Source organism: Phoca vitulina, unplaced genomic scaffold, assembly GCF_004348235.1.
Source record: "Phoca vitulina isolate PV1807 unplaced genomic scaffold, GSC_HSeal_1.0 scaffold5, whole genome shotgun sequence".
Lineage (NCBI taxonomy): Eukaryota > Metazoa > Chordata > Mammalia > Carnivora > Phocidae > Phoca > Phoca vitulina.
In genome coordinates, this window is record NW_022589708.1 from 73764393 (window position 1) to 73791191 (window position 26799).

Sequence of the window (26799 nt, forward strand, 5' to 3'; positions counted from 1 at the left end):
TGATAGTTCCCACTTCTGGATTGTCTCTGAGCCTGTTCCTGTTGATAGTGTTCTCTCCTGACAATGAGTTGTTTTTCTTGCCTTTTGTGGCATAATTTTTTTTTTTTTGCTCAATGCTGGGTATCATTTGTAGAATACTAGCAACTTAGGCAACCAGTATTTCCGCCTGGAAATGAGCTTGTGTGGTCTTCCAGCATGCCTTTACTAGAGAGGATTTGAATCAACCTACTGTTATCTAATGTAGCAGAGCATCAAAATCCCCCAGCGATGGGCTGCTACCTTGTACCTGGTGTGGGGTTTGAAATGTCAGATTTTTCTTAGTGTTCCTGTTCCACCCAGCAGTCCCTTCACACCTGTGTCATAAAGGAGTCCCTCTCCACATTCTCAACTTCCAGGAGAGGACTGCTGTTGTTTTATTTCTAGATGTGAGGTTCATGGTTGGGGCAGGGAAAGTTCTTGGCTCTCCTGGTCCAGCCTATATCTCAGGAAGGGCCTATGGACCTGGACCTCAGAGCAGGCCTCCTCAGCATCTGTGGCTTTCTTTCCCATGGCAGCTAAACTCTGCCTTGTATTTGTCCCTGTCTTGGGCATAAGAGCTTTCTGCTCCTCATGCAACATAAGCAGAACTCTGTTTATTAGTGAAAGATCGCGGGGCTAAGAGGTTGTTCTGCTTTTGCTACTATGCTTGGTCCTAGAAGCAGATCTTTGCTGGTTACAAAGGGTGGACAAAAGGGTTTCCTAGCCTTCCTCCAGAAGCAGTAATATTTACCTGGGTCCTGGGTGCTAGAGGATCTGCTGCCCTCCCAACAACTTCTGTGTCAAAGGAGAGAAGGGGCGGGATAACAGACCTTACATCCTGCCAGTCCCCTAGTATGATCATCTCCCACACGGCTGTACCACCAGTGGGGTCCTGTCTAGTCTCCAGGCTTGCCACTCATCTTTCTTATGAGCACTTGGTAGAGACCTGCAGAAAAGGGCTTGTGAGTGTGAACCCCCACTTGTATCTGGGCTCCTGGTTATTCTAAACGGATGTGTTAACTCACATTCAACCTTTAAGAACGCATTTTAAATGCCACTTCTATGGTGGTCACCTGTTCCTCCCATGCTCTGCACAACACAAAATAGCTTAAGTGTCCTGCTCTCCTCAGGAGGGCTTGTTACTCTTTGCAATTCAAGAAAAGTTATTACTTTATAGATCAATGGCTTCAACGCTCATTTGCAACTTTTTACATCCTAACTGGAAGAGAAACTCTGCCATCATGGTGAAACAAGATGAACATATCAGCTTCCTCTTTTGTTAAGACTTTAAACAGCTAACTAACTACATTCACAAACGGAAAAGAAAGCAAACGGATATTCTTGAGGATTGAACACTTGAGTGTACTCTAAGTATATGCATGCACAGACCCCAAAGTGAGCAAACTATTTTGGAAAGAAAGGAATTAACACTTAGTATGGATAATAGATCGCATTCGTGCATGGGATATACTGCAATGGGCAGTATAAATTAAATTGAAACCCACCACTGTGATGATTCCCCAGCTTACACTGCAATTGTAGGAAGGGCTGACTGGATGCAGAGTAACTTCTATTAACTGCATTAAGTCTTTATGACATATTTTAAAATGGTATTACTGATAGAGAAAGTTGAGAGTACAAATTGAATGAACAGATTTGGGGATGGGTTCCTTTCTTCACTCTGCAGCCATAAAGAGCATCCTGTGAGTTCTGAGAGCACGCACCACCTGCAGAACCTGACAGTGTTAATGATTCTGTCTTTTCTATTCTTGGTGCGCTGGTAACCTTTGCTCTGACTGCCGCGTGTCAGGAATCAAAGTGCGGTGCGAGGCAGGACTAAATCACGCGGTATGGACTAGATTACACGCACCAAACTATACATGTGCGCACTGCAGATGTCCGGCTTTTTAATCATGTTGACTTCTATGTGCGAGTCTTGTACTCAAGAGGGACCCAGGCAGAGGTGGTCCTGGCCCCACATTCATACAGAACTGAGTGACACAGTGCTGCCAAGCCCTGGCTCCGACTTCCCACCATACTTCCCATGGGGCAAGGGCCAGGTCTGTGCACCCCAGTCTCGTGGCACGCTGCCTGCCTACTGACATTCCCCAGGAGGTACTCACCACTAATATTACATTCCCACAGCCAGTGGAAGAGCCTAGATTCCTCAACTCCCAAGCTGTTACGTTATCTTCTAGAGCTATACCGCCTCACCTCCTCTTTTAGCTAAGCTTTAGATCAAAGCTGGGAAGGGTGGGGTGAAGGGGGGAAACTGGGTGAGGTTTAATCAATAGCATTTCGCTGGGATGAATGACTACATCTCGCTCTTCAGAACATGGTCTGTATGTTTCCACATGATGAGACACAGGAAGGTACAGTGAAACAACACTGGATTAGGAACAGGGGGACCTGGCTTGTGGTCCCAGTTCTGTCACTAACACCGCATGACCCTGTGCAAGTGTCATAGCCAAGGTGTGCCTCAGTTTCCTCTTAAGAAAAACAGATTTGCTCCCTCTGTTCCCTCCAGCTCCAATACGTTTTGTCCTTTCAGTTAGATATTCCACTGCCTTTCAGAAACTATCATATTGGAGTCACCTGCTCTCCAAACACTTAGTGCATTTTTATTATTCTTTAGCCAGTGTCAACAGGAAGAGTAGACAAAAATAAGACACAATTCCTTTAGGGGCGCCTGGGTGGCTCATTTGGTTAAGCATCTGCCTTCAGCTCAGGTCACGATCCCAGAGTCCTGGGATCGAGTCTACATCGGGCTCCCTGCTCAGTGGGGAGTCTGCTTCCCCCTCTCCTCCCGCTCATTCTCTCTCACGAAAATATAAAATCTTAAAAAAAACAAACAAACAATCCTTTTACTCAAGGAATTAATGGTTTAGTGAGAGACACAAACATATAAACCAAGTTACAACCCAGTGTGACAAGTACTACATTGTAGGTATTTCTCATACCTGGGAAATTAAATTAAATTAAATTAAATTAAGTTTAATTTAATTTAATTAGAAAGACTCAGTGGTGGGTGGGGGAGGGGGACACAGCATCACAGACCCTGCAGCACCATGCCTGGCACATGGGAGCTGCTACTCATTAAGCATAGCAGATGGGAGAATGGAGGTCCTTACTCGAGGTTTACGGGAAGCATTCCATCACTTTTAAAAATTGCTAAGCAGCCTCAATAACTAAGCAAGTATCCCAGGGAAAAGCAGCAGATTCATGTCTGCAGAATAACGGGATATATCTGAAATCTGTCAAGTACCTATTTTTGGAGGGCATTCTGAGATAAGAAGTGATCATTTGCCTTTTGTGGGCTACAAACAGGCACCGAAAGACACTTCAAGTGGAAGGTGATATGTGGGTCTAACTGAAAAGGCAGAGATTCGATGTCTAGGTTAAGATTTCTCCCCACCAAGGTTTTCCCCATTGGCTCCTGTCTTGCAGCTTCTCTCCTGATGGGAGAAACCTCAAAGCCAGTATAAGTGACGAAAAGCAATCTGTCCTAAGTGAGAATATAGAGAAGCAGAGTGGGGATCTTGGCAAAGAACAATCACTAAGAACAATCCTGGGGTCTCTTTCCTCTGCTCTTCTCTCCTGGGTATCATAGGGGAAGATGATGAGTGCTCAAAAAAAAAAAAAGCCTTTGTTCTAGCACCTTCCACCATTTATTTCTATTTATCTACACTTACCTAAATTGATTCTTATGCTTCTATAGTCTGGATTTTTTAATTTAAATAGATTACTAAGTTCTTATTAGATGTGAAATGTTTTAAAAATATATTTGTCTTCTGTTTCCAAGTCCCTTTATAAGGCCCTGCTGTCCATATAACCAGATACTCGGTACATTTGACACTACAGAATATATTTTATATTTGAGCATACATCTGTTTTCTGTTTCTTTGTTGTGTAAATTCATCCTGATTCATGTTACTACTCTAGGAACCTTGAAGATGCTTTTGCCAGGAACTATTTTCCTTCCCTGTTTTGACCAGCCAGACAAAACCAGCTATTTAATAAAATAAACTTTTTTAGGTAAATGGAACCTGGGAGATTGAGACTAACTTCTTCATTTTGTCATCAGAGATCAAGACAAAGAGATCCCAAATCACCTGCATTATGGAGATTTGCCAAGGACTGAGGAGACATTAGAAGCTCAATCTCTGACTTGGCTGGTGCTCTGCCCACCACATTCCCATTTGTAAATGTTCCCCCTATAAGCCACATTTGTAAATATGCCAACAAGCCAAGGCTACTTCATTTCTGTGTTTTATCAGTATATAAAGGCAGCCAAGGCAGCAAAAATTCTCTGCCCTGGTACCCAAGTAAGCCTTGACTTCTCATACGATGCTTCTATTCCCTCTCCTTCCCGCTACCCTCCCAACACTGAACCAAGCACCTGACCATCTATGGTGAGTGGTCGACTCCAGTCATGAAAGGAAGAAGTTGATCTACATTTCCAAAGTTCCGTTTATAGAAGATACCTTACTATTGTACTAAATAGGTGGTTTTGTCTGGTCCCCCAATTCCTGATGCTGCCTTGTTGCTATATGCGTAAGCGTTAGATCTTCTCATCTTATTCTGTTTTGTATTTTTGATATACATGAGTTTTTATAAGTGGCTGGCTTTTGGTTAACCATTCTAGAAAGCCAGATATTTGTGTCCTATCCTACTTCCCAGGCCAGGGAAGCATTCCGCCTACATTTCTACTGAGCATGATTCAGCACGACACTTGGTAAGGCAAATCCCATTTGACACTGGCCAGAAAGCTGTGTGTATAAGACTATGAGTATATACCCAGTCTCTAAGGAGAATCAGAGAAATGCTGTTGTGTGTGGGTACGGTAAGGAAAACGGCAGTTTAACATAATCTTTGGGACAAGACAAAGGGACCATCTCCTTTCCCTCGACTTGGGTTATAGGTAACTTACTGCTCTTCTTTAGGCCCTAGCAATACTAAATAAATGTCTCAATCAAAATGAAACATTTATAAGAACTACGGTGTGTGTGTGTGTGAGCGCACTGTTATTAACTCTTTACAGGAAATCATTTCAAAAGCTATATAATTTGAACAGGAAGACTGAAGAAAGAGAAACAAGTCTGGGGGAGGAGTATAAATAGAACATCTTGTCTAGGCTTCTCCTTAGGCTTCAAATCCCCAGAAATGAGAAAAAAGATCTACACTTAAAATACATGCAATAACATGAGAGAACTATAAATGATAGATACTCTCCGAAAGTTAAAAAGCAGAAGGATCAGATGAAAGGACATAATAAGCCAAACACAGGACAGAGAGGATGTGGCCATCAGCGTGTGTGGCTGGAGAACCATAATGGGAAGACCTAGACAATTCACATCAGAAAAATACAAAGAGCAACCAACCCAGAGATATGAAGATGCCCCATCTCCCTAGCAATCAGGATAGTGGAACCACAAGAATTACTATTTCTCCCTTACCATATTGGGAAAATTTAAGTGTGTCTATCAAGTATTAGAAAGGTAAATAGTAGAGTTAGTTGATGGATGGGTAAATAATGGTAAATTGTCTTTCCAAAGAATTATATCTAATAAAACTAAGAATATCATATCCTTGACCTACCATTTCTGTCTCTATTCTTCTGAGAGAAATACTCTCACTTGTGCCCAAGGGTTCATGTACAATAATGTTCACTGCATCATTGCTGTAGTGAAAAACTGGAAATGACTACTAGAGGGAAAGGCAGCTATCAAAAGCAACAAGGTAAATAAATATGGAGTGATCTCTAAAATATAGTGATGAATGAAAAAACCAAGGTTCACAATAACAGTACAGCATTTGTGCAAAAGTGACTACATATTCTCTTTATGTGTGTATATACAGGTAAGCTTACCAAAGGCTTGGAAGAAAACATCCCAAGTTCATAACAGTGATTACCTCTATGGGGATGGATGGACATGAGAGTCAAAGAGCACGTTAATCTCAAATGTGTTCCAAGTTTTCAAAAAAAAAAAAAATATTCATGTATTATATGTGTAATTATTATTTTAATTTAGTGCAAACAACTAAAAAATACTTGATGTATCAATAACAAAACTATTACAGAAAAAACTAATAAACTCAGCCGTGGCAGGAAATGGATTTTAAAAATTTTTAATGAAATAAAAAGCACTAATAGTGGCCTTCTGCATAATTTTAATGAATGTTCATGCATGAACTCATCTATTAGTATAATGGCTAAGACTTACATAATGTGCCAGGCATTATTATGTGTTTTAAACATACTAACTCATTTAATTCTTACAAACTGAGGTAGAAACTTTTTATTAATACTTCCCTTTTGAAGAGAAGAAACTGAAGCACCAACAGTTAGGCAGACTTGACCAACACCTCGTAACAGTTAATGGCAAAGCCTAAATTCAAAGGCAGGCAGTATGGACCCAGCGTCACTGTTTTTACCCACTACAGTTGACCCTTGAGCAACATGAGGGTTAGGGGCCCCACCACCCCCCATGCTGTCAGAAATCTGCATACAACTTTGGACTCCCCAAAAACTTAACGACTAATAGCCTACTGTTGACCAGAAGCCTTACCAATAACATAAAGTCAACTAACATACGAAGTATGTTATTTTTTATGTATTATAAACTGTATTCTTACAATAAAGCAAGCTAGAGAAAAAAAATATTAAGAAAGACATAAGGAAGAAAAAATACATTTAAAGTACTCTACGATATAAAAAAAAAATTCACATAGAAGTGGACCCACGCAGTTCAAACCTATGTGGTTCAAAAATCAACTGTACATGAATCCCTGTTAAAAAAAAAAAAAAAAAAAGCAACACACCAACTCAGTTTTTTTAAAAAAGCTAAATATTCAAGAGCACATCCAAAATGAAATAAGCAGGAAGGCTGAAAATGAAGAGACAACAAAAATACACCAGGCCAATGCTAACAACAAAAAGGGGGCAGCAATATTACTGTAAGACCCGAGAGAAACTCAAGTGAAAAGCAATAAAATAAATGAAGGCAAATGCACGTTTCATATTGAGAACTTTTATTATCCTTTTTTGTACACGACGCCAACATACTTCTTTCAGAAACCAAAAAGATTCGTATTTTGAACTATACAATTAGCAAATTTTAACTGATAGTACTTCAAAAATCTGTACATAACAATGCAAGAATGTATTCTTTTCAAACATATATGAAAATGTTGGCCATGAATTAAGTAACACCAAAAAAAGTGAATGAATTTCAAAAAATTGAAACCACACAGTAAGCAGAGTGAATTAAATTAAAAATAAACAACATTTAGTAACTAGGGGAGGTTGGTAAGTCTGTCTCCATCTTTGATTCTGAACCCTTGCTCTGGCTTCTGACAAGACTTCTGACAAAGTACTTGAGGCCAGGCCAACTCGATGCTGAGCAACACTAGAATGGCACATCTCCAGACTCAAGAAACAATGCACTGAGCATCCCAGAGTCAACAAACACATTCAATAATAACTAAAAATCATTTCTGCCCTGAAGAGAGGGCTACACCCTGGAAGGGATTAACTCGTGTACAGCTGGCTGAGAAGCTGGTCTGAAGGAAAGACAATACAGACAGAGTATGCTAACATAAAGGGGAAGAAAAGATAGAAAAAAAGTGAAGAGGATGTCAAGGAGGTCGTGTCTCTTGGGAGGAAGAGTGGGGAAAGTGCCAAAAATAAGAATATAAATGAATCCCACATCACTCCCCAAAGTTACATTCTGGAATAAAAGGTTAAAAATTTCTAATAAAATGGACAGAAGTACAAATCACATATCTACTAAAGGTCTTATATGCAGAATACATAAGGAACTCTCAAAACTCAATAATAAAGCAAACTATTCAATTAAATATACGTGCAAAAGTTTTGAACAGACACTTCACAGAGGACAGACTGATGGTAAGTAAATAAGTGCCTGAAAGATGCTCAATACCATTCATCGTGAAGGAGGTACAAATTAAAACCACAATGAGATACCACCACATACCTATGAGAATGGCCAACCTTAAAAAGACCGACCATACCAAGTGTTGGTAAGGATGTGGAGCAAATGGAACTCTCACACCCTGCTGAAGAAAATGGAAAATAACACAATCACTTTTGAAAACAGTTTGGCAGTTTCTTAAAAAGTTAAACACACTTACCATACGATCCAGCCATTTCACTCCTAGGTTTTTATGCAAAAGGAATAAAAGCATATGCCCACATGCAGATTTGCACATGAATGTTCATACAGCTTTATTTATAGTAGCCAAAATGAGCCAAAATTAGAAACAATCCCCAAATCCACCAAAGGTGAACAGATAAACTCAACTAATCAGCAATAACGTGGGATGAATTATTGATACATGTAACAATATTATTAATGAATCTCAAGGCAGTTATGCTGAATAAAAACCAGACCAAAAAAGAGTATATACTGTATAAAGAGTATATTCCTTTTACATAACTGTGATATTGTGATTTATAATAAGAAACATGTATTTGATTTTCATCCCTATTTCTGGCACAGAGCTCCTAAAATCCTTGAAATTTCCTAAGTGATAAGAGCTATGATTCTGATATTCGTAACAAATCCCTCTCAACGTCACCTGAGTATGTTACTGAGGTGACTTTAGGAAAGCCACTAAGGATGGGGGCTGGTTGCCAGGGGAACCCACCATGTGATTAGAGGGTTGGAACTTTCAGTCCCACCCACTCCCAACTTTGGGGAAGAGGGAAGGACTTGATTGAGTTCAATCACCACGGTCAATGATTTAATCAATCATACGTATGTAATAAAGCCTCCATAAAAACCCAAAAGGACAGAGCTTCCAGGTTGGTGAACCAGAATGCATTCATATGTTGGGAGAGTGGTGTATCCCAAACTCCATGGGGACAAAAACTCATGTGTTCTGCCAGACCTTTGGCTGTTCAACCATATCCTTTAAAATATTTTGTAATAAACTAGTAATCTAGTAAGCAAACCACTGTCCTGAGTTCTGTAAGCCACTCAAGCTAGTTAATAAAACCCAAGAAAGGGGTGTGGGAACTCCCAATTTAGAGCCAGTTGGAAGCGCAGGGAACAGTGAGGGCTTGAGGATGAAGTTGGGCCGGTTGGGGGTGGGGGGCAGTCTTATGGGACAGAACCCTTAACCTGTGGGATCTCATGCTGTCTCCCAGGGAGATAAAGGTCAGAATTGAGTTAAACTGCAGGACACCCAGCTGGTGTCAAATTGCCTGATATGTGGAAAACCCACACGTCTGGTGTCAGAAGTGAAGTAGTGTTGTGTGAAGAATTTGTAGTACAGGAGACACATCACAGAGTGTTCTTCCTTCACAATAACATTCTAGGAAATGCAAACTAATCTACAGAGACAAAAAGCAGATCAGCGGTGGCCCTGGAGATGGGGAACTGACAAGAGGGAGGGATGACAAAGGGCCATGAGGAAACTTCTGTGGGTAATGGCGTGTTCACTTTCTTGTTGATGGTGATGGTTTCATGAGTGTGTGCACATGCCAGAACTTATCAGACTGTACATTTTAAATAGTCGTAGTTTACTGTATGTCAATTATGCCTCTATAAAACTTCAAAAAATGGATCAATGGAGATGGACAAGAAATGAGGACAGAAAATTAACTGGGAGATCACTGAACATTTCTTCACTACTTAGATTCTAACATGATGGCCTAGCCTAGATGACTCTATTGCGAGCCACAGACATAGGACTAGGTATCACGGCGGAAGAGACAGACATACAAGATAAATTTAGCACGGAGACAGGCCACTGCTCCAAGACTATTTACAAAGGGCCAATTAATGGCATCATAAACAGCAATGAGCTCAGTTCCCTAAGGCAAGTTTTCCTCCTACACAATTCCCTCACCCTAAGGGGCTCTGAACCCGCCAACCTCATCAGGGAGTGTGCTACCGGAAACAGTCTTTCAGCACAGGGAAGCAGACGGGGCAGCAGGCGGAAACCCTCAATGCTCAAGAGCTGAGGCCTGGTGCCGCCATGTAAGTCCCACTAAACCCCGCGTCCTTAGGGCAGCCATCACACCCGCCCGCTTACCTCAAAGGGCTGCGAGGAGAAGACCCACCTACAGACCCACAGAATGCCACAAAGTGGAACGCAGATGCTACATGTTACTCCTATTAAACAAATAAATGCTTCCTTGACAAATTAAAAAAAAAATTGAACCACCTCCCTTTCCACTTTAATGGGACAGCAAGAAGAAGCCATTAATCAGTACCACACTGTGATGAACATGAAAAGCTCCTACGCTGTTTACCACCATATTACTACTTCTAATCCACACAAAGTATTTGTTAAATTAATGCCCTTTTAAACAAAACTCAAATCGTCAGCTCTTTATTCAAGGTATAACAAACATGTGAACTAGACACGTTTTACAAACAGAATGTTAAATTAAGCTAAAAGGCATTGTTTTTATAATATAAAATATGTCAGTAAAACACTCAGAAGCTAAAAACATCAACAGCATTTTAACACTTGCTAGAGACATGACTTTCAGAAAAACGCTGATCTCAAAGAACTTTAAAAATTCAAAAGGAATTTTTAGGTACTCAGAATTTATCTGATAAGCACCTATGACCTCAAGGTTTAAGTCTCAACAAGCTCTAGTTTTTGTTTCCAATTATCCAGTTAACCATAAATTAAAAGTCTTCTCAAAAATTAGCATCTCCTCTTTTTGTTAAGAAAGAAGTATCACATATTTTTCTCTAACTTACTCTTTTGCATCTTTTTTTTTTTTTGAAAGATTTTATTTATTTATTTGACAGAGAGAGACACAGCGAGAGAGGGAACACAGCAGGGGGAGTAGGAAGCAGGCTTCCCGCCGAGCAGGGAGCCCGATGCGGGGCTCGATCCCAGGACTCTGGGATCATGACCTGAGCCAAAGGCAGACGCTTAACGACTGAGCCACCCAGGCGCCCCTCTTTTGCATCTTTGAGAATGACATTCATCAAATAAATTTACAAAATTCAAAATGCATTAAAACTTAAGTTCTTAGAGGAAACAACAAATTATAAGATACAAAATTAGATAATTTGCCAAGTGTGTGAGGAAAACATTGTCACCAGACCCCAGAATATCAAGTTGAACCATATGAAATTACCACTTTTGTTGGTAAAAACAGCCAAATGTTGGCCATTTCACATGAATGTAATTAAAATGAGATAAAATTAAAATTTAACAATAAAGCTGTGGAATCTAGCAACTGTTCTCTAGCATACATGCTACTAAACATGAGTTTCCATGTTTTTAGAAACAAAAAGCATCCTGATGGCAATATTTTTGGCAACTAGAAACTGTGCTCATGAAGAAAGTTAAGATCAATTAAATGGCTGTTTTAGTTAACTATTCCCAACTGTTTGAGTCACGAAGGCATGAAGAGAAATGAGAGCGTAAAATTTCTCAAATTTGCAACCTATGTCCTTGGTCTCAAAACATCAAGTCTGGCGTCCTATCAACTCCATTCTTCTGAACGTATTCCAGCAAGTAAATCATGAGCATCATCAAAAGGATCAGGCGGGGTTTCTAGGGAACTTTATAAAAAATCGAGCAAAGAGGGCGCCTGGGTGGCTCAGTTGGTTAAGCAACTGCCTTCGGCTCAGGTCATGATCCTGGAGTCTCGGGATCGAGTCCCGCATCGGGCTCCCTGCTGAGCAGGGAGTCTGCTTCTCCCTCTGATCCTCCCCCCTCTCATGTTCTCTCTGTCTCATTCTCTCTCTCAAATAAATAAATAAAATCTTAAAAAAAAAAAAAAAAAAAGAAAAAAAAAATCGAGCAAAGAAACCAAATCATAAAACTAATGGTAGTGAACCAGTTAAAGATGACAAATGGGAACATTTGCACACGTAAGCATTTATATACATTATGTCATTTATGTCCTACATACTACAACTTAATAGGCTGGTATGGTGCCCACTTAACAGCTAAAGAGATCAGGGCTCAAAAAGTAACTTATCCAAGGTGACAACACTAGTAAAGTATAAGAACTTAAATTCAAAACTGATTCTGTCAGATCCAATCTTTTTTTTTTTTTTAACTGAGGTCTAACATTATATAGTTGACCCTCGGACAACATGGGTTTGAACAGGTCCATTTATACATGGGTTTTTGTTTTCGATTTTTTTATAAATATGGTACAATACTGTAAATGTATTCTCTCCTTATGATTTTCCTAGTAACACTGACTTTTCTCTCACTTATCTTATTGTAAGAATACAGTTTCTGATACATACAACATACAAAGTTGTGTTACTCAACTGCTTATGTTATCAGTAAGGCTTCCAGTCAACAAAAGGCTATTAGTGAAGTTTTTAAACAGTCAAAAGTTATATGCAGATTTTTGCACCTGTGTTATTCAAGGGTCAACTGTATTAGTTGCAGATGTACATCATAATGATTTGAAATTTCTATATAAAAATGATCATCACAAGGTAACACTCACTGCCATATACAGTTACAACAATTTTTTTTTCTTGTAACGAGGACTTTTAAGATCTACTCTGTTTTAACAATTTTCAAATATGCAATACAATATTATTAACTAGAGTCACCATGTTGTACATTACATCCCCAGGACTTCTTTATTTTATATTTGAAAGCCTGTACCTTCTAAACCCTTCACCCATTTCTCCCACCTTCCACTCTCCATCTCTGGCACCCATCAATCTGTTCTATGTATCTATAACCTTGGTTTGTTTGTTTGTTTGTTTTTTAATTCTTCATATAAGTGAAATCATACAGCATTTGTCTTTCTTTGATTTATTTCACTTAGCAAAATGTCCTCAAGGTCCATCCATGTTCCCTCAAATGGCAAGATTTTATTCTTTTTTTATGGTTGAATAGTATTCCATTATGGTTTCCATATACCATATCTTCTTTATCCATTTATCCATTGATGGACACTTAAGCTGTTTGTATATCTTGTCTATTGAAAATAATGCTGCAATGAACATGGAGGGACAGATAACTTTTCAAATTAGTGTTTTTGTTTTCCTTGGATAAATACCCAGAAGTGGAACTGCTGAATCATATGGCAGTTCTACTTGTAACTTTTTGAGGAACTCCATACTGTTTTCCACAGTGGCTGCCCCAATTTACATTCCCACCAACAGTGCACCTTTTCTATATTGTCACCAACACTTACTGTCTTTTTGATAATAGCCATTCTAACAGGTGTGAAGGGATATCTCATTGTGGTTTTGATTTGCATTTCCCTGATGATTAGTGATATTGAGCATCTTTTTATGTACCTGCTGCCCATCCAATGTCTTCTTTGAAAAAATATCTTTTCAGATTTTCTGCCCCTTTTTAATTAGATTTTTCTTGCTATTGAGTTGTATGAGTTTTTTATATATCTGGATATTAACCCCTTATCAGAGATATGAGTTGCAAATATTTTCTCCCCTTCAGAAAATGCCTTTTCATTTTGCTGATGATTTCCTTTGCTGTGCAGAAGCTTTTTACTTTGATGTAGTCCCACTTGTTTATTTTTGCTTTTGTTGCCCTTGCTTTTGGAATTCAGATCCAAAACATCATCGCCCAGACCACCTATACTTTCTTGTAGAACTTTTATGGATTCAGGTCTTATATTCAAGTCTTTAATCCATTTTGAGTTAATTTTTGTGTATGCTGTAGAGGTAGTGGTCCAGTTTCATTCTTTTGCATGTAGCTGTCCAGTTTTCCCAACACCATTTATTGAAGAGACTGTCCCATTGTATATTCTTCGCTGCTCTGTCATAAACTTATATGCATGGATTTATTTCTGGGCTCTCTATTCTATTCCACTGATCTATGTGTCTGCTTTTACACTAAGACCATGATGTTTTAATTACTATTGCTTTGTAATATAGTTTGAAATCAGAGGGCATGATGCCTCTGGCTTTGTTCTTTCTCAAGATTGCTTTGGCTATCCAGACAGGATCTTTTGTGGTTCCATACAAATTTTAAAATTAGGTTCTATTTCTGTGAAAAATACCATTGGAATCTTGACAGGGTTTGCCCTGAATCTGTAGATTGCTTTATGTAGTATAGATATTTTAAAAATATTAATTCTTCCAACCCAATTCAAAACCAGCTCTGTCAGATAGCAGAGTCTTATAACATTTCTGCAACTAAGATCCTCTATCAGCATCACCATTTGGGCTGCTAGCATCACCACTGTCTGCTAGAAGCTCTGAGTATTATTTTTAATGTTTTCAGCAGTTCGTCAAGATTATCCTCCTTTTGGAGATGAGGGAAATGAGGATCAAGGATTTAAGTGATTTTGCTCAAAAGCTTAATAAGCCTGTATGTTTTTAGCATTTGAACCCAAGATTTTCTGTTAACTACTAAACTTACGCTCCCTCTACTATACCACTACTCTGCCATACCTAGTATCTAGCATCAACTAATATGGTCAATAACATGTACAGCTAACCCTGGAACAACATGGGTTCAAACTGCACAGGTCCACTTATAAGTGGATTTTTTTCAATTAATACAGTACAGTGTTGTAAATGTATTTTCTCTTCCTTATGATTTTCTTAGTAACATCTTTTCTCTAACTTACTTTACTGTAAGAATACAGTATACATTACATATAATATACAAAATATGTGTTAATCAACTGTTTGTATTATTGGTAAGGCTCTAGTCAAGGCTATCAGTAGTTAAGTTTGGGGGAGTCAAACGTTGTAAGTGGATTTGACTGCGTGGGGGTCAGAGCTCCTAACCGCTGCACTGTTTAAGGGTCAAATGCAATTAAAACAGAAATGCACACAACTATTAAACTATATATTTGTTTACATTTGTAAGCATTCCACTGAGGCTGAGAAACTATTTGACTGCAAGAGACTCAGGTATGATTCCAGTAACACCATCTGGAGAAACACTACCTTGCCATACGACTATACCAGGCAACTAGGACAAGGACTCAGGGTCTCCTCAATTCTTACCCGCCAAACATCATAAAAATGTGTGCATGGAAATTATTTAGCAGAAATCAACAGGCATAATATGCGGCTTACATTATTATACAAAACATGTCAATGTATTCTAAGATACAGACAACAAGCATATGAAATAATTTTAACTCATCCAAAGATATATGATAGTTGTAACAGATTTAACAAGTAATTTTGTATGCCCTCTTAGAATTTAAAAGGACATCTTAGCATTGTTTCAAATAGCCTTTTTCTTTAAATCAAAAAACAAGAGCTATTTAATGAAGTTTAAACCAATGCATAACTTTTAAGTACTACACAAAGCTTTCTGGTTATATTAGCAGAAAGAAGAAATGCTGAACTAAGACTCTCCCAAGAGATTATGCTGACTTTTAACTTCAGAGAAAACAGTAACTGAAACCCACAAGTCATATACATGTGGCCTTGCTCTTATGATTTTCAGATCATAACCACAGAAACCCAAATGTAGTAGATAGTGTCTACAGGCATTCAACATTTATTCCGACCTCCACTATCTCCTTCCCTATATCACAGAGACTAGAAGGCTAAAAAGCTCATTTCTCAGGTCCCTTGCCATGGGACTTTAATTTTTCTTCCTTCTGTATCTATATGCCTTGTATTTCCTTTTTTGCTTTACTGCACTGACTAGGACAATTCTGAGTAAGAACGGTGAGTGACCATCCTTCCTTATTCCCAATGTTAGGCAAAAACATTTAACTCTTCCACCAATAATTACAATTACTAGCTGTAGGTCTTTCATAGATACCTCTTATCAAGTTGAGAAAACTCCTACTTTTCTGAGTTTTTATCATGAATAAATGATGAATATTGTTAAATGCTCTTTCTAATAAGCCTATTGAGATGATCATACAGGTTTGAAGAATTCTGTGTAGTTTGTTCATATTGTGAATTATACGACTGATCTTCAAATGAAGAAACAACCCTGCATTTCTGGAATAAATGGCACTTTAGTATGATGTATTATACTTTTTATAGAAACTTTATTCAAGTTGCTAGTATTTTGTTGAGAAATACCTTTGTTTTTTTATATCAGAGTAATAATGGCCTCCTAAAATAAATTAGCGTTCTCTTCCTTCTATTTTCTGAAGATTTTGTATATAATTGGTTTTCTTTCTTTCTTAGTAAGTTGGTAGAATTCACCAGTGAGTCCATTTGGGCTTAGAGGTTTTTGGGGGGAGAGGGTGTTTAACTACAAATTGAGTTTCTTGAATAAAGAGCTATGCATGTTATCCACTCCTTCTAAAAGGATTTTTAGAATGTGATGTTTAATTTCAAAATATTTGGATATTTCACATATAATCTGATACTGATTTCTAGCTTAGTTTCATTATAGTCAGAAAACAGACATATTCCTGAAAAAATACCTGTAAAGTGAAAGCATGGAAATCCAATTAAATACCTTGTGACTTTGATGAAATCTGTCCACTTATCTAAGTTATTGTAATATTCCCTTTAATTTCCTTTTGTAGAATCTATACTGATGGTGTCTCTTTTCTGATACTAAAAATTTTTGCCTTCTCCTTTCTTTCCTGATTAGTGCAAATACAGGTTGATCAATTTTATTGATCTCATTAAAGAAACTCAGCTAACCAATCACTGATTTTTTTTCCTACAGTTTTTCTGTTTTCTATTTCAATGATTTCTGCTCATATCTTTGGTAACTCCTTCTCTGCTTGTTCTGGGTTTAATTTGCTCTTTGCCCTCTAATTTCTTAAGGTGAAGGTTTAGATTATTGTTTCAAAACTTCTATTTCCTATTATAATCATTTAACATTATAAATCTCCCCCGGAAGTACTGCTTTAGGTGCATCCCTTAAATTTGGATATGTCGTATTTTCATTTTCATTCAATTCAAAATATTTTCTAATTTCCCTTGTGACTTCTTCTTTGACCCTGGGACTTTTAGAATGTGGTATTTAATTTCAAAATATTTGGAGATTTCACAGATAATCTGATAATGATTTCTAGCTTAGTTTCATTATAGTCAAAAAATACAGACATATTCCTGAAAAATTACCTGTAAAGTGAAAGTATGAAAATCAAATTCAATTTCCTGATAGTAAATTAATGAAATGATTTGCCCACAGCCAAGGTGAGACAGAACTAAAGATCAAGTTATCTAGCATCCTTTCCTCTAAAGGATATTAAGAGCATTATGTTCTCTCTAAAGCCCACCTTAAAATCAAGAGACTTGTCATTTTCCCTTCTACCCTTCCAAAAAAATAAATAAAAGGAAGAGAAAGACAATTTCAGATAGATCATCTCATTTGATTTTTACAACTCTATAAAACAAATGATAGACATTTTGTACAAGGAAAATGAAGCTCAAAGGAGTAACTCGCCTTACTGGTTTGGCCATGTCTCATTACTCTTGAATTATTCCTTGAAGATAAAGCAATATACATAATTTAAATCTCTAAATAATTCAAAACCTCATTTCAGCCACTGTTGGAATCAACACCACCTCAGTTCAGAGTAAGTTGTAGTAAAATCCACCTGGGCTTAAGTTTTATCATCTTGACTGCTCATATCCATTCATTATTAACAAAAATCAGCTAATAAAGAACCAGTTAAACCCCAAGAAATAAAAAGTAAATGGGCAAAATATGTAGGAAGGAAAAATTAGACCCCAGTTTAATAAGACATAAACTATACAGCCATATTTGTTTTTCACACAAAAATTAATATGAAATTAATATATCAAGTTATATTTTTTCTCTTTCAAATTCTTGAACTGTTGATTAGGATCTAAAGCTCTAAAATATTATCTGCTGTTAATATTTACATATTAAAATATATTAATATGTAATATTTTGAAATATTAGAATATTTTATAGTATTCTATTTCAAATTAGAATTCTGAACTATAATGTTACAGAAATTAAATGGCTTTAAAGGTAAGAGGCACACATTCTTACCGTATAACTGTTGACTTACGGGTTGCAGAAATTCCCCTCAGGTAGCATCACCACTTTGGCTCAGATATCAATAGTACAGCAGTCAAAATTAAAACTGAAAAAAAAAAAATTTAAATAACAGTAAGTAAAATGCATTCAAGTCTTCAAGAAAGTCCTAAATTCAAATTTCACATTTCAACAATTTCATCAAGGGAGTTCCAGTCCCAGAACTAGTTTTTTTAATTAGTTTAAGCAAGGAGCTAATAAGGTATGTGAATTCCTGTATAATTCCAACTCCCTATCCTGGAATAAGCCCTGAAAATAACATCAAGAAGTCACAGTAAATAGCTAAGGGGCAGAAAAACAAAAAGCCAAGTATATTACAGGTATATTCAACTGAACTGCTCAGTTCATAGATTCAACACACATACATTTAAGGTTTTATTACTGCCCACAATGAACTGAACATTGATGATTCACACAAGAACTCTATCAGACAAGAGCTTCTGTATCAATTTTTCACTCAAAAATATTAAATTCAGCGGCACCTGAATTTAAATACAGGTGGTGCAGTCGGTTGAGCGTGGACTCTTGGTTTCAGCTCAGGTCATGATCTCAGGGTCTTGAGATCGAGCCCCGTATGAGGCTCTGAGCTCCACTCAGAGTCTGCTTAAGACTCTCTTTCCCTCTCCCCCTATCCTCCGCCCACCCCAACAAACAAATAAATCTTTTTAAAAATCTATTTAAATTCAATAAAAATCTTGGTGATCCCTTTATAAATACTTTGATAGAACATATGTGGATAAAACAGTAACAAAGATTTAATACTTGCTGAATCTACCCTAGAAAGTGTTTCCAGAATAACTGATATTCATAACAGCAAGACTGTAGAGCAATCTGATATTGTTTATCAATGCTCTGGAGCTAAGCAGTACCAGAAAGTATGACAGAATTTCCTACCCAAACAGAGTTATGGTTTATTTAGGAAGAATATGCAGAAGAAAAATTTGGTGAATATCATTCATTAATTCAGCAAAAGTTTACCAAGCATCTTGTATGAATAAGTACCCCCACTGTAAGGCAACAATGTAGACACAAAAATGAGTAAGAAAATGCCTGCTCATCAGGGAACTCACAGTCCTGTGATGGTGACCAATGCCTGTCAATAATTACAATACAATAAGGTAGCTGTATGAGAGCAAGAGCGAGGTGGTGGAATGGGATATATCAAACAGTCTCAGAGGACAAGGAGTGGGGAGGAGTGAGGCCAGGCAAAGGCCATGCAGGCACGGGAAAGGAGGAGTGTGCAATTTCCGAATGGGAAAGCAACTTTGAGTCTACTGAAGAGGATTCTCTGCATATGCATGAATTATATGTAGGCCGGTGGATGAGAACCTACACAGTTAAGACTGTCACTACCATTTGGAAAGTAGGGAAAAAAACAGATCATTCAATGATCCTCTAATTTATACACATCCCACTAGTTTGCTTATTTAAAATTAAAAGCAGCACATAATTTTCTTCCCCTTCCTTAGGAGCAGCTGTACAGCAAGCTCTTGATTATGCAGAGTAAAAGAAAAGTGAGTTTTCCTAAGTAATTTGCATTAGTGATCACCTTATTTCCAAACACAGAGAATTAGCCCTAGGTTTTTGATTATCCAGGTCAAATTTTACCTCTATCAGATCACCTTATTTGCATGAAGTACCTAGCACTCTACATTTCACGTTAGAGATGGTTCTGTCTAGCTAACTGTGAAGGAAAGGGTCTGACGTGTGTGCTTTCTGGATGACCCTTTGTGTTTAGCAATGATGTGTTAATTCTTCCTTTGGGAAATACACTATGAGTTTTCCCATTTGCCCGAAATGCTACATACTGTTAATTTGTTAATAGCTATCACTTGGTGAATGCTTTACTCAGGATTAAGCACAGTGCTCACATGTCACATACATTTTAACTTAATCCGCACAACGCAGGTAATATCTGTCTACATCAAAAAATGAGGAAACTGAGGCCCAGACGGTGACACCGCCAGGATGACACAGCTTGGAAGAAGCAGGGTCAGGACCGGTGGGTCTGGCTGCAGTCACTCTTCTGAATGGCAGTATTAGACAGCCTCCTTCTGGACATGTACACACGCATTTTTCTTTCCTGCTCTGCCGCTACCATGTCTTACTTAAGTCGGGAACCATCAAAGTCTCGAAGAATCAACTAGACTTTGTGAGTGTGTTGCTTAATTTTACAGGGTAGAACATATCTTTAACTCCTTGGAAGCTACAGTTTAAGGTTATTAAGTGTGAAACCCAGCACTTCTACTTAGAGGTGTCAGGGAAACACATTTAAATGCAACACCAGAACTGAAATTCTATTTATGTCCCATGGTTAAGCTCTGGGTGGTGCTGAAAATGCTTCTCCATGGCCGTGGTCTAAGAGCACAATTGCCCTGTCATTTCCTACCACGGGCCTGCATCCGTGATGCTCCCCCAGCATGAACGCCTTCTTCTCGCTTCCACGCATCCCAACTGTGCCTAGCCTTCAGAATGCAACCTAGTACGGGCTCCTCCCCCCATCCACTCAGCTCTCTAGCTGCTCAACAAACACTTATTTATTGTAGTAATGTGTCAGGCACTGTGTGTGTCCTCACCCTGGAAGATCAAGGCCCAGTCCTTCAACCCCAACAACCTCTTGGTCCACCAGAAGAAAACTGTACAAACAAGGAATTAGTATTCAGTGTGATAAAGGTGTATACATGGTATTAAGCGTGCACAAGGGAGGGAGTGGAGCCACCGAAGGGAGGGGGTGGCAGGAAAGACATCACAGCCCTGGTAACAACATATATTTGTATATATTACAAATATATTACAGATGATGATGACCTAAAATAAGACGGAAGAATTTTTTAAAGGGAACAAACCTGACAGACATAAGTGTTGGGTGATGAAGTGGATGGGATGCTAGGATGTCTCTCGGAAGACAGAGCCAGAACCACTAAGGCAGCTCTGTCCAGCAATGATGGATGTGTTTTGTGGATGAACACCATCCAAAATGGCAGCCTCCAGCCGCAGCGAGCACTTGACTGAGCACTAGAAATGTGGCTAGTGTGGCTGAGGAACTGAATTTTTAATTTTATTTCATTTTAATGAATGTTAATTTAAATAGCAACACAGGGCCAGCAGCTACTGTACTGAACAGTGCAGCTCTTAACAGTTCAGGTTTGAGATACTAAATTGAGGGGTTATTACCAGTAGGGGAAAGGAATACCAAGAGAAAGGTATATGAACACTCAAATATTTGTTGAATAGATGAATGAACAAGCCAATGAACAGAGGAACAAACTGGATGATCTTTAAGGACTCCTCCCTTTAAAATTTCATTCAGGGGATGCCTGAGTGGCTCAGTCAGTTAAGCATGTGCCCTTGGCTCAGGTCATGATCCAGGGTCCTGGGATTGAGCCCAGCACTGGGCTCCCTGCTCGGTGGGGAGTCTGCTTTTCCCTCCCCCTCCGCCCTGCTCATGCTCTCGCTCTCTCTCTCTCTCAAATAAATAAAATCTTAAAAAAATAAAATAAAATAAAATAAAATAAAATTCTATTCAAAGAGGTACTTAACCCTGCTCCTTCAGGCTTTGAATACTGTTTTCAATATGATGGCATCAGACCTCAGTCTAATTCTTAAAATACTGCTAAATTAAAATTCCTTATGCTATTCAGTGTAAAAAACAAGAAAGAAAAGAAAAAAATGGAATTTTTGCAAGGAATGATCACAGACCAAGGATAATCAAGCCAGGGTAAGTAACTACCTAGTAAAATGTGGCCAAACAATTTATGGATGAGGACGAAACAGCTTTATGATGAGCTCTGGTCATTACAAATATATTACAGACCATTCACCTCCTAAGCAGTTCAGGTGATGTTCAATTTACATTCCTCTATACTGTGCTGAGAGAAATGACTGAATTTAATCTCACGAAACACCTAATTTTGTTCTACAGAGCATTTTAAAAGGTCAATGATAATAAAGTTGTCCCCAGTAATATGCCCTTCTATCTTAGTTATCCACAACTATCCAAGTCAATAGGAGATAAATAAAACTCTGCAACACGAAAACGTTTAACCTGAGAACAGGTTGTGTCCAAATGACTCACTGTTAATCTGCCAATGTTATCCTAATCTGATTGTACTAGGCTTTACTATTTTGGTCCTTGCCATCCCCCTACAGCTTCCGAATTCTAGTTTTCCAGAAAGGAGAAGCTGTTCCAGAGAGCTGTTGCCCTGCTGCGCTTTCCAGGGCTACCCTGTTAACCAGACTCAAATTCTAAATTCCTCCCTCCCCAGGAGATCATGTCATCAGTAAGAGTTCTTAACTATTCACATATAAAGTTCTATTTACAAGATTGTTAGGCATTTTAGAAGCTGTAGCCGCCATTAGCTTCAGAGAAACAGATCTCATCAGAATGTCTAATATGAATGTTTTTAGCTAGAATCGTCTGACAACACGGTAGAACAGCAGTCTTGTGTTTCCCCTCCTTGGCCTCTCAGGTTGGATACCTGTGCTCCAATTCCCAATGCTGGAACAGTCCTACGTCTTTGAAATCAGAGCCGGTAGGGACACACTTAGCTGGCCCCACAATTCAATTCAATGTATGAGTGAGTTCTTTTGTAGAAGGTAAAACAAAAACACTAAGTAATAAGACAAGGTCTTGGCCTCCAGAAAGCTTTATCTGGTGGGAAAGAGTAAATAAATACAAAAAATATGAAACAAGTCTCAGAAGGGATATTGCTATGAATAAAACAGAAATAATTGCAGCTAGCTGACATTCACTGGTCACCTAGGTGTATCACAGTCTCAGCCAGGTTCACTTTCATGTATTTAATAATTAATAAAACCACATTAATTATGAGTGCAAATGAAAAATTCTCCCCGTTTTGAGTAATCTGTTCATTAAAAAGTACTTATCCCAGACCTTAATACAAGGGTCATAAAACAGTATTTTCTTCCCCTTAACTTAACGAACAGTGTAACTACCTAGTAAAATACAAGGAATGAACGATCAATTCCTGATACGACTTTTGCAGGGATCCACAGCTGGTCCACACCTCTGGGCTAATAATGGTCAAAGACTCGAACAGCCCAGATAAAGATCTGGGTCCTGTCAACCACTCATCGATCCATTCAAACACTTACTATCCTACTACGCATAAGAAATACAACCATGAGTCAGACAAAGGTAAGCCTATATATGGAAAGACACCTCACCGCAAGTTCAAAAGTGCTAAAGTGGCCAGAGATACAGGCAACATGCAGTGAGAGAAAAGGTTAGTAGCACCTGCAATAAACAGGAAAAGACTTCAAATCTGCATGGGGCTCAAAGTGACACCAAGAGACTGATTTCTATCTTCTGAGATGCACAGAGTATACAAAGTTAATATAAAGATAAATGCTGTATCATCACTTAAATATTAGGACATCATGGGGAAGTCAGGATCAGGAGCAGCAGATCCAGAGCTTGCTCATTAAATGAAAAGCGTGTATCTGCCTGCCTGTCTCCAGGGAAGCTACGAGAAACTCATGGGCAAGCGTTAGAAAGGGTCGAGATCCACCGCCCCCAGGCAGCACAGAGCTCTCCTCCACCCTCCCTCTCCCTGTACCCACCTGCCTGAACACTGTTCAGGGAGAGGGAAGCCGTGAGTTTGGAACTCCACTCATTAAGAAACAGTATTTGAAATATGGCTTTCTTTATATTCAGTTAAAGCCTACATCTTTTTTTTTTTTTTTTTTTTACGGATTTTTTATTTATTTATTTGACAGAGAGAGACACAGTGAGAGAGGGATCACAAGCAGGGGGAGTGGGAGAGGGAGAAGCAGGCTTCCCGCTGAGCAGGGAGCCCAATGCGGGATGCGGGGCTCGATCCCCGCACTGGGATCATGACCCGAGCCGAAGGCAGACACTTAACGACCGAGCCACCCAGGCGCCCCTAAAGCCTACATCTTTATAACTGCAAACCAACGCTCTGTTCTGCCCACTGAAACCAAGCAGAATCTACCACACCCTCAGCTCTGCAAACATCCAAGTATCTGAAGGCAGAGTTCAATGTTCCTGTCCCTCCAGCCTTTCCCAGGTGCTCTCTGGCCTGTCCTTCAGGAGGTGCAGTGCTCAGAACGACACATACCAGATGTGGCCCGAGGGAAGCAGCACGCCCTGCCCATCGACGCCACCAGCCTGCCAGTTTGTTCTACTGGTTCTCTCTTCTGGACGCTGCCGCCACGCTGGGCACACTCCTCCTTAGGAAAACTCCTCTCTGCCCCGCCACTCTGGAATAGGATCCCCAGGCTGCCCTTCTGCAGGGCGGCCTCCACCGTTTCTCCCAAGCTGCAATCATGCCCTGAGCCCTCCACTCCTGAGTTTCTCTGCACCTGCCACTCCCTGCTCACTGGCCCTCCCAGTGAGTGGACTTGGGTCACTTCCACTACAAAGCATTGTTCAGCTTCCCCGTAGCATCCATTTTCCCCTTCTCTGTGCCCACCAACCAAAGGGGCAGTACTGAATGCCACAGTGCGGTAGGCTCTCAAGCCCAAATTGAGCTCCCACCGACATCCCCCCACTTACTTAGACACTCCAACATTCCAGGCAGGTTATTTAAGCCTACATTTCCTAAACTACAAAAAATGAGACTGTGGGAGTTACGTGAGCTAATCTGCGGGACACTCCAGGCCTTGCACGTGATAAGCAACAAACAGCACCAATCACTGCTGTTACTACTTACTACTTCTCCACCACCACCATTAATTACAACCTGTTCCCCTCCACATGGTCACATCCACCAGGACTGGGAGGGTCACCTGCATCTTTATACCCCCAGGGCTTCGCAGAGAATCAGGTTCACAACATCCTCTTGAGCAATGTTTGGTCCAGAAGAAAACAAATAGTGAACGGATACATGAGCACACAAGAACCTAAAACCAAGATGATCGAAGACGTTCAGATTTAGTTCTATTCTTAAATTTGCCTAGTTATTCATTATCACAAGAATGCACTGAGCTGCTAAGAGATCAAAGAATTTAGAGGTTGAGATGTTCAGAAATTCACATTAAACGGAATCCGTTTTCAGAGGAAAAATGGATTACCTAGTTGTATGGTGCTTTTGCCTACTGCAAATGTTGAGGTTTTTGGTTTGTTTGTTTGATGTTGTTAATGTTCATGGCAGAGGTCTGGCCCTGGGCAGCCAGCCACCTGTGAGCCCTAACACTTTTGACCCCTACCTCCACTCTTCACTATGAAAATTTTTTTCATTTTCATTTTTAAATTCCTAGTACCCAGCTCAGTGCTTGGCACACAGTCCACGCTCAAAAAACATCTGCCAAATAAGTGAATTTTCTTGAATGCTTAGGTTAAAAAAAAAAATCACAATGCCTCTTCCTGACCTACTTCGACCCAGAAAGTTGGACTTGCCTTGTGTCCAGTGACCTTGTATTGGCCCCATGGGCACCACTTTATGTGCTGTGCTTCACCCAAGCAAAGAGCAGGAGAATTTGGGTCAACAGAGCACTCGTTTCAATTCAGCCAAATGGTTAATGAGCTTTTGTGCAAGGGGCATAAAGAGATAAATAACTTGCTCAAGATAAAATAAGGCTTCCAGCTTGAGGAAAGACTGCTGACTACGACAAAGTGTTTTAAACGCTGTTTAGCAACATTATGGAACAATCTACAACCATTAAATACAAATGTGGAGCGGTACCAATTGGCACCATCAGGCAGTTTCTTTCACGGCACTCAGAGACAGCCTGAGAGCGCAGGAAAGAAAGGAGAAGGCAGGACAGATGCAGGAGACAGAGGGACAGGGGTCTCAGTGGGGGAGTGAGCTGACCAACAGGAAAGGTGGGAAAACAGGGCGAGGCCAAGGGGTCCCTGAAGATCTGCTCCAGAATTTTGCAGACAACAAGAGATGCAACACACTCGCCCATTAAGACATCCCAGAATCCCAGAATTTTTTAAACTTCCTTTCTTAAAAGTGGGACACTGTGTCCTTGGCTGATGTTCTGGCACTTTTCCTGTTGCTTGTGACCCCACAAAGATGACAACCCAATGACTGTGGGGAGGCCCCTGAACATAATAGCTTAAAAGTTGAAAGAGATCCAATTCAAGTGAAAGATTTTCTTGCCTAAACGACGTTATATTTTTCTCTGCTTTAATTACTGAATCCTGTAATTGGAATTCATCACTGATTCAAAGAGATGCTAAAAATAGTCTGTTTCAGAATGTAGAATGAGAAGCATCATGTAATTTTGCTACTAAATGGACTTTTATTTTTTTCATAGCTCAGTAACTTACTCTTGAAATAGATTTCCTCTTTTTATTAACCAAAAATGTGAAACACTTCAGATACACATTAAACATTAATTTTCAATACTAATTACGCTTTGTAAGTTTATAAGTGAAATCTCAGACATATACTAACCTTGCTTAAAAACAGTTCCTTGACCCTTTCCCTATAATCATGACCTTCATGAAACACCTCTGACTGAAGAGTGCAATCTCATTTACATGTGAGAAATGAATTAAAACAAAGCCTGTTATCCCACAGGTTCTCCACTGCACATGGCAATTTGAACCCACTGTGCCATTTACAAAGGGCTTTCTCACATGAATCATCTCATTTAATCTCCACAACCATCCTGATACAAACAGGAAAGGCAGGAATGTTTTAATTATCTTACAAATTAGGAAGCTAGCTCAAAGACTGAACCGGCCCATGAAGGTGGGGAAGACACTCACCTCCATCCTCCTCACCTTCAGTCCCACCTTGTATTCCAAACTCAGCTCCTTCAAGGACATGCTCTGTGGCCTCAACCCGGTTTCCTGGACCGTCCCCCCCAAGTCCAGCAGATTCACCCCTTCCCCCC

General features: G+C 39.4%; 1 protein-coding gene across 2 annotated transcripts in view; it reads right to left on the bottom strand.

Moving 5' to 3' along the window:
- The window catches only part of WASF3 (WASP family member 3), a 128547-nt gene that overhangs the window by 53691 nt on the left and 48057 nt on the right, over window positions 1-26799 (bottom strand). For both annotated transcript variants that reach the window (XM_032403305.1, XM_032403304.1), the window contains exon 2: window positions 17923-18016. The gene's annotated coding sequence lies outside the window, so the exon portion shown is untranslated. The remainder of the gene's footprint in view (window positions 1-17922; window positions 18017-26799) is intronic.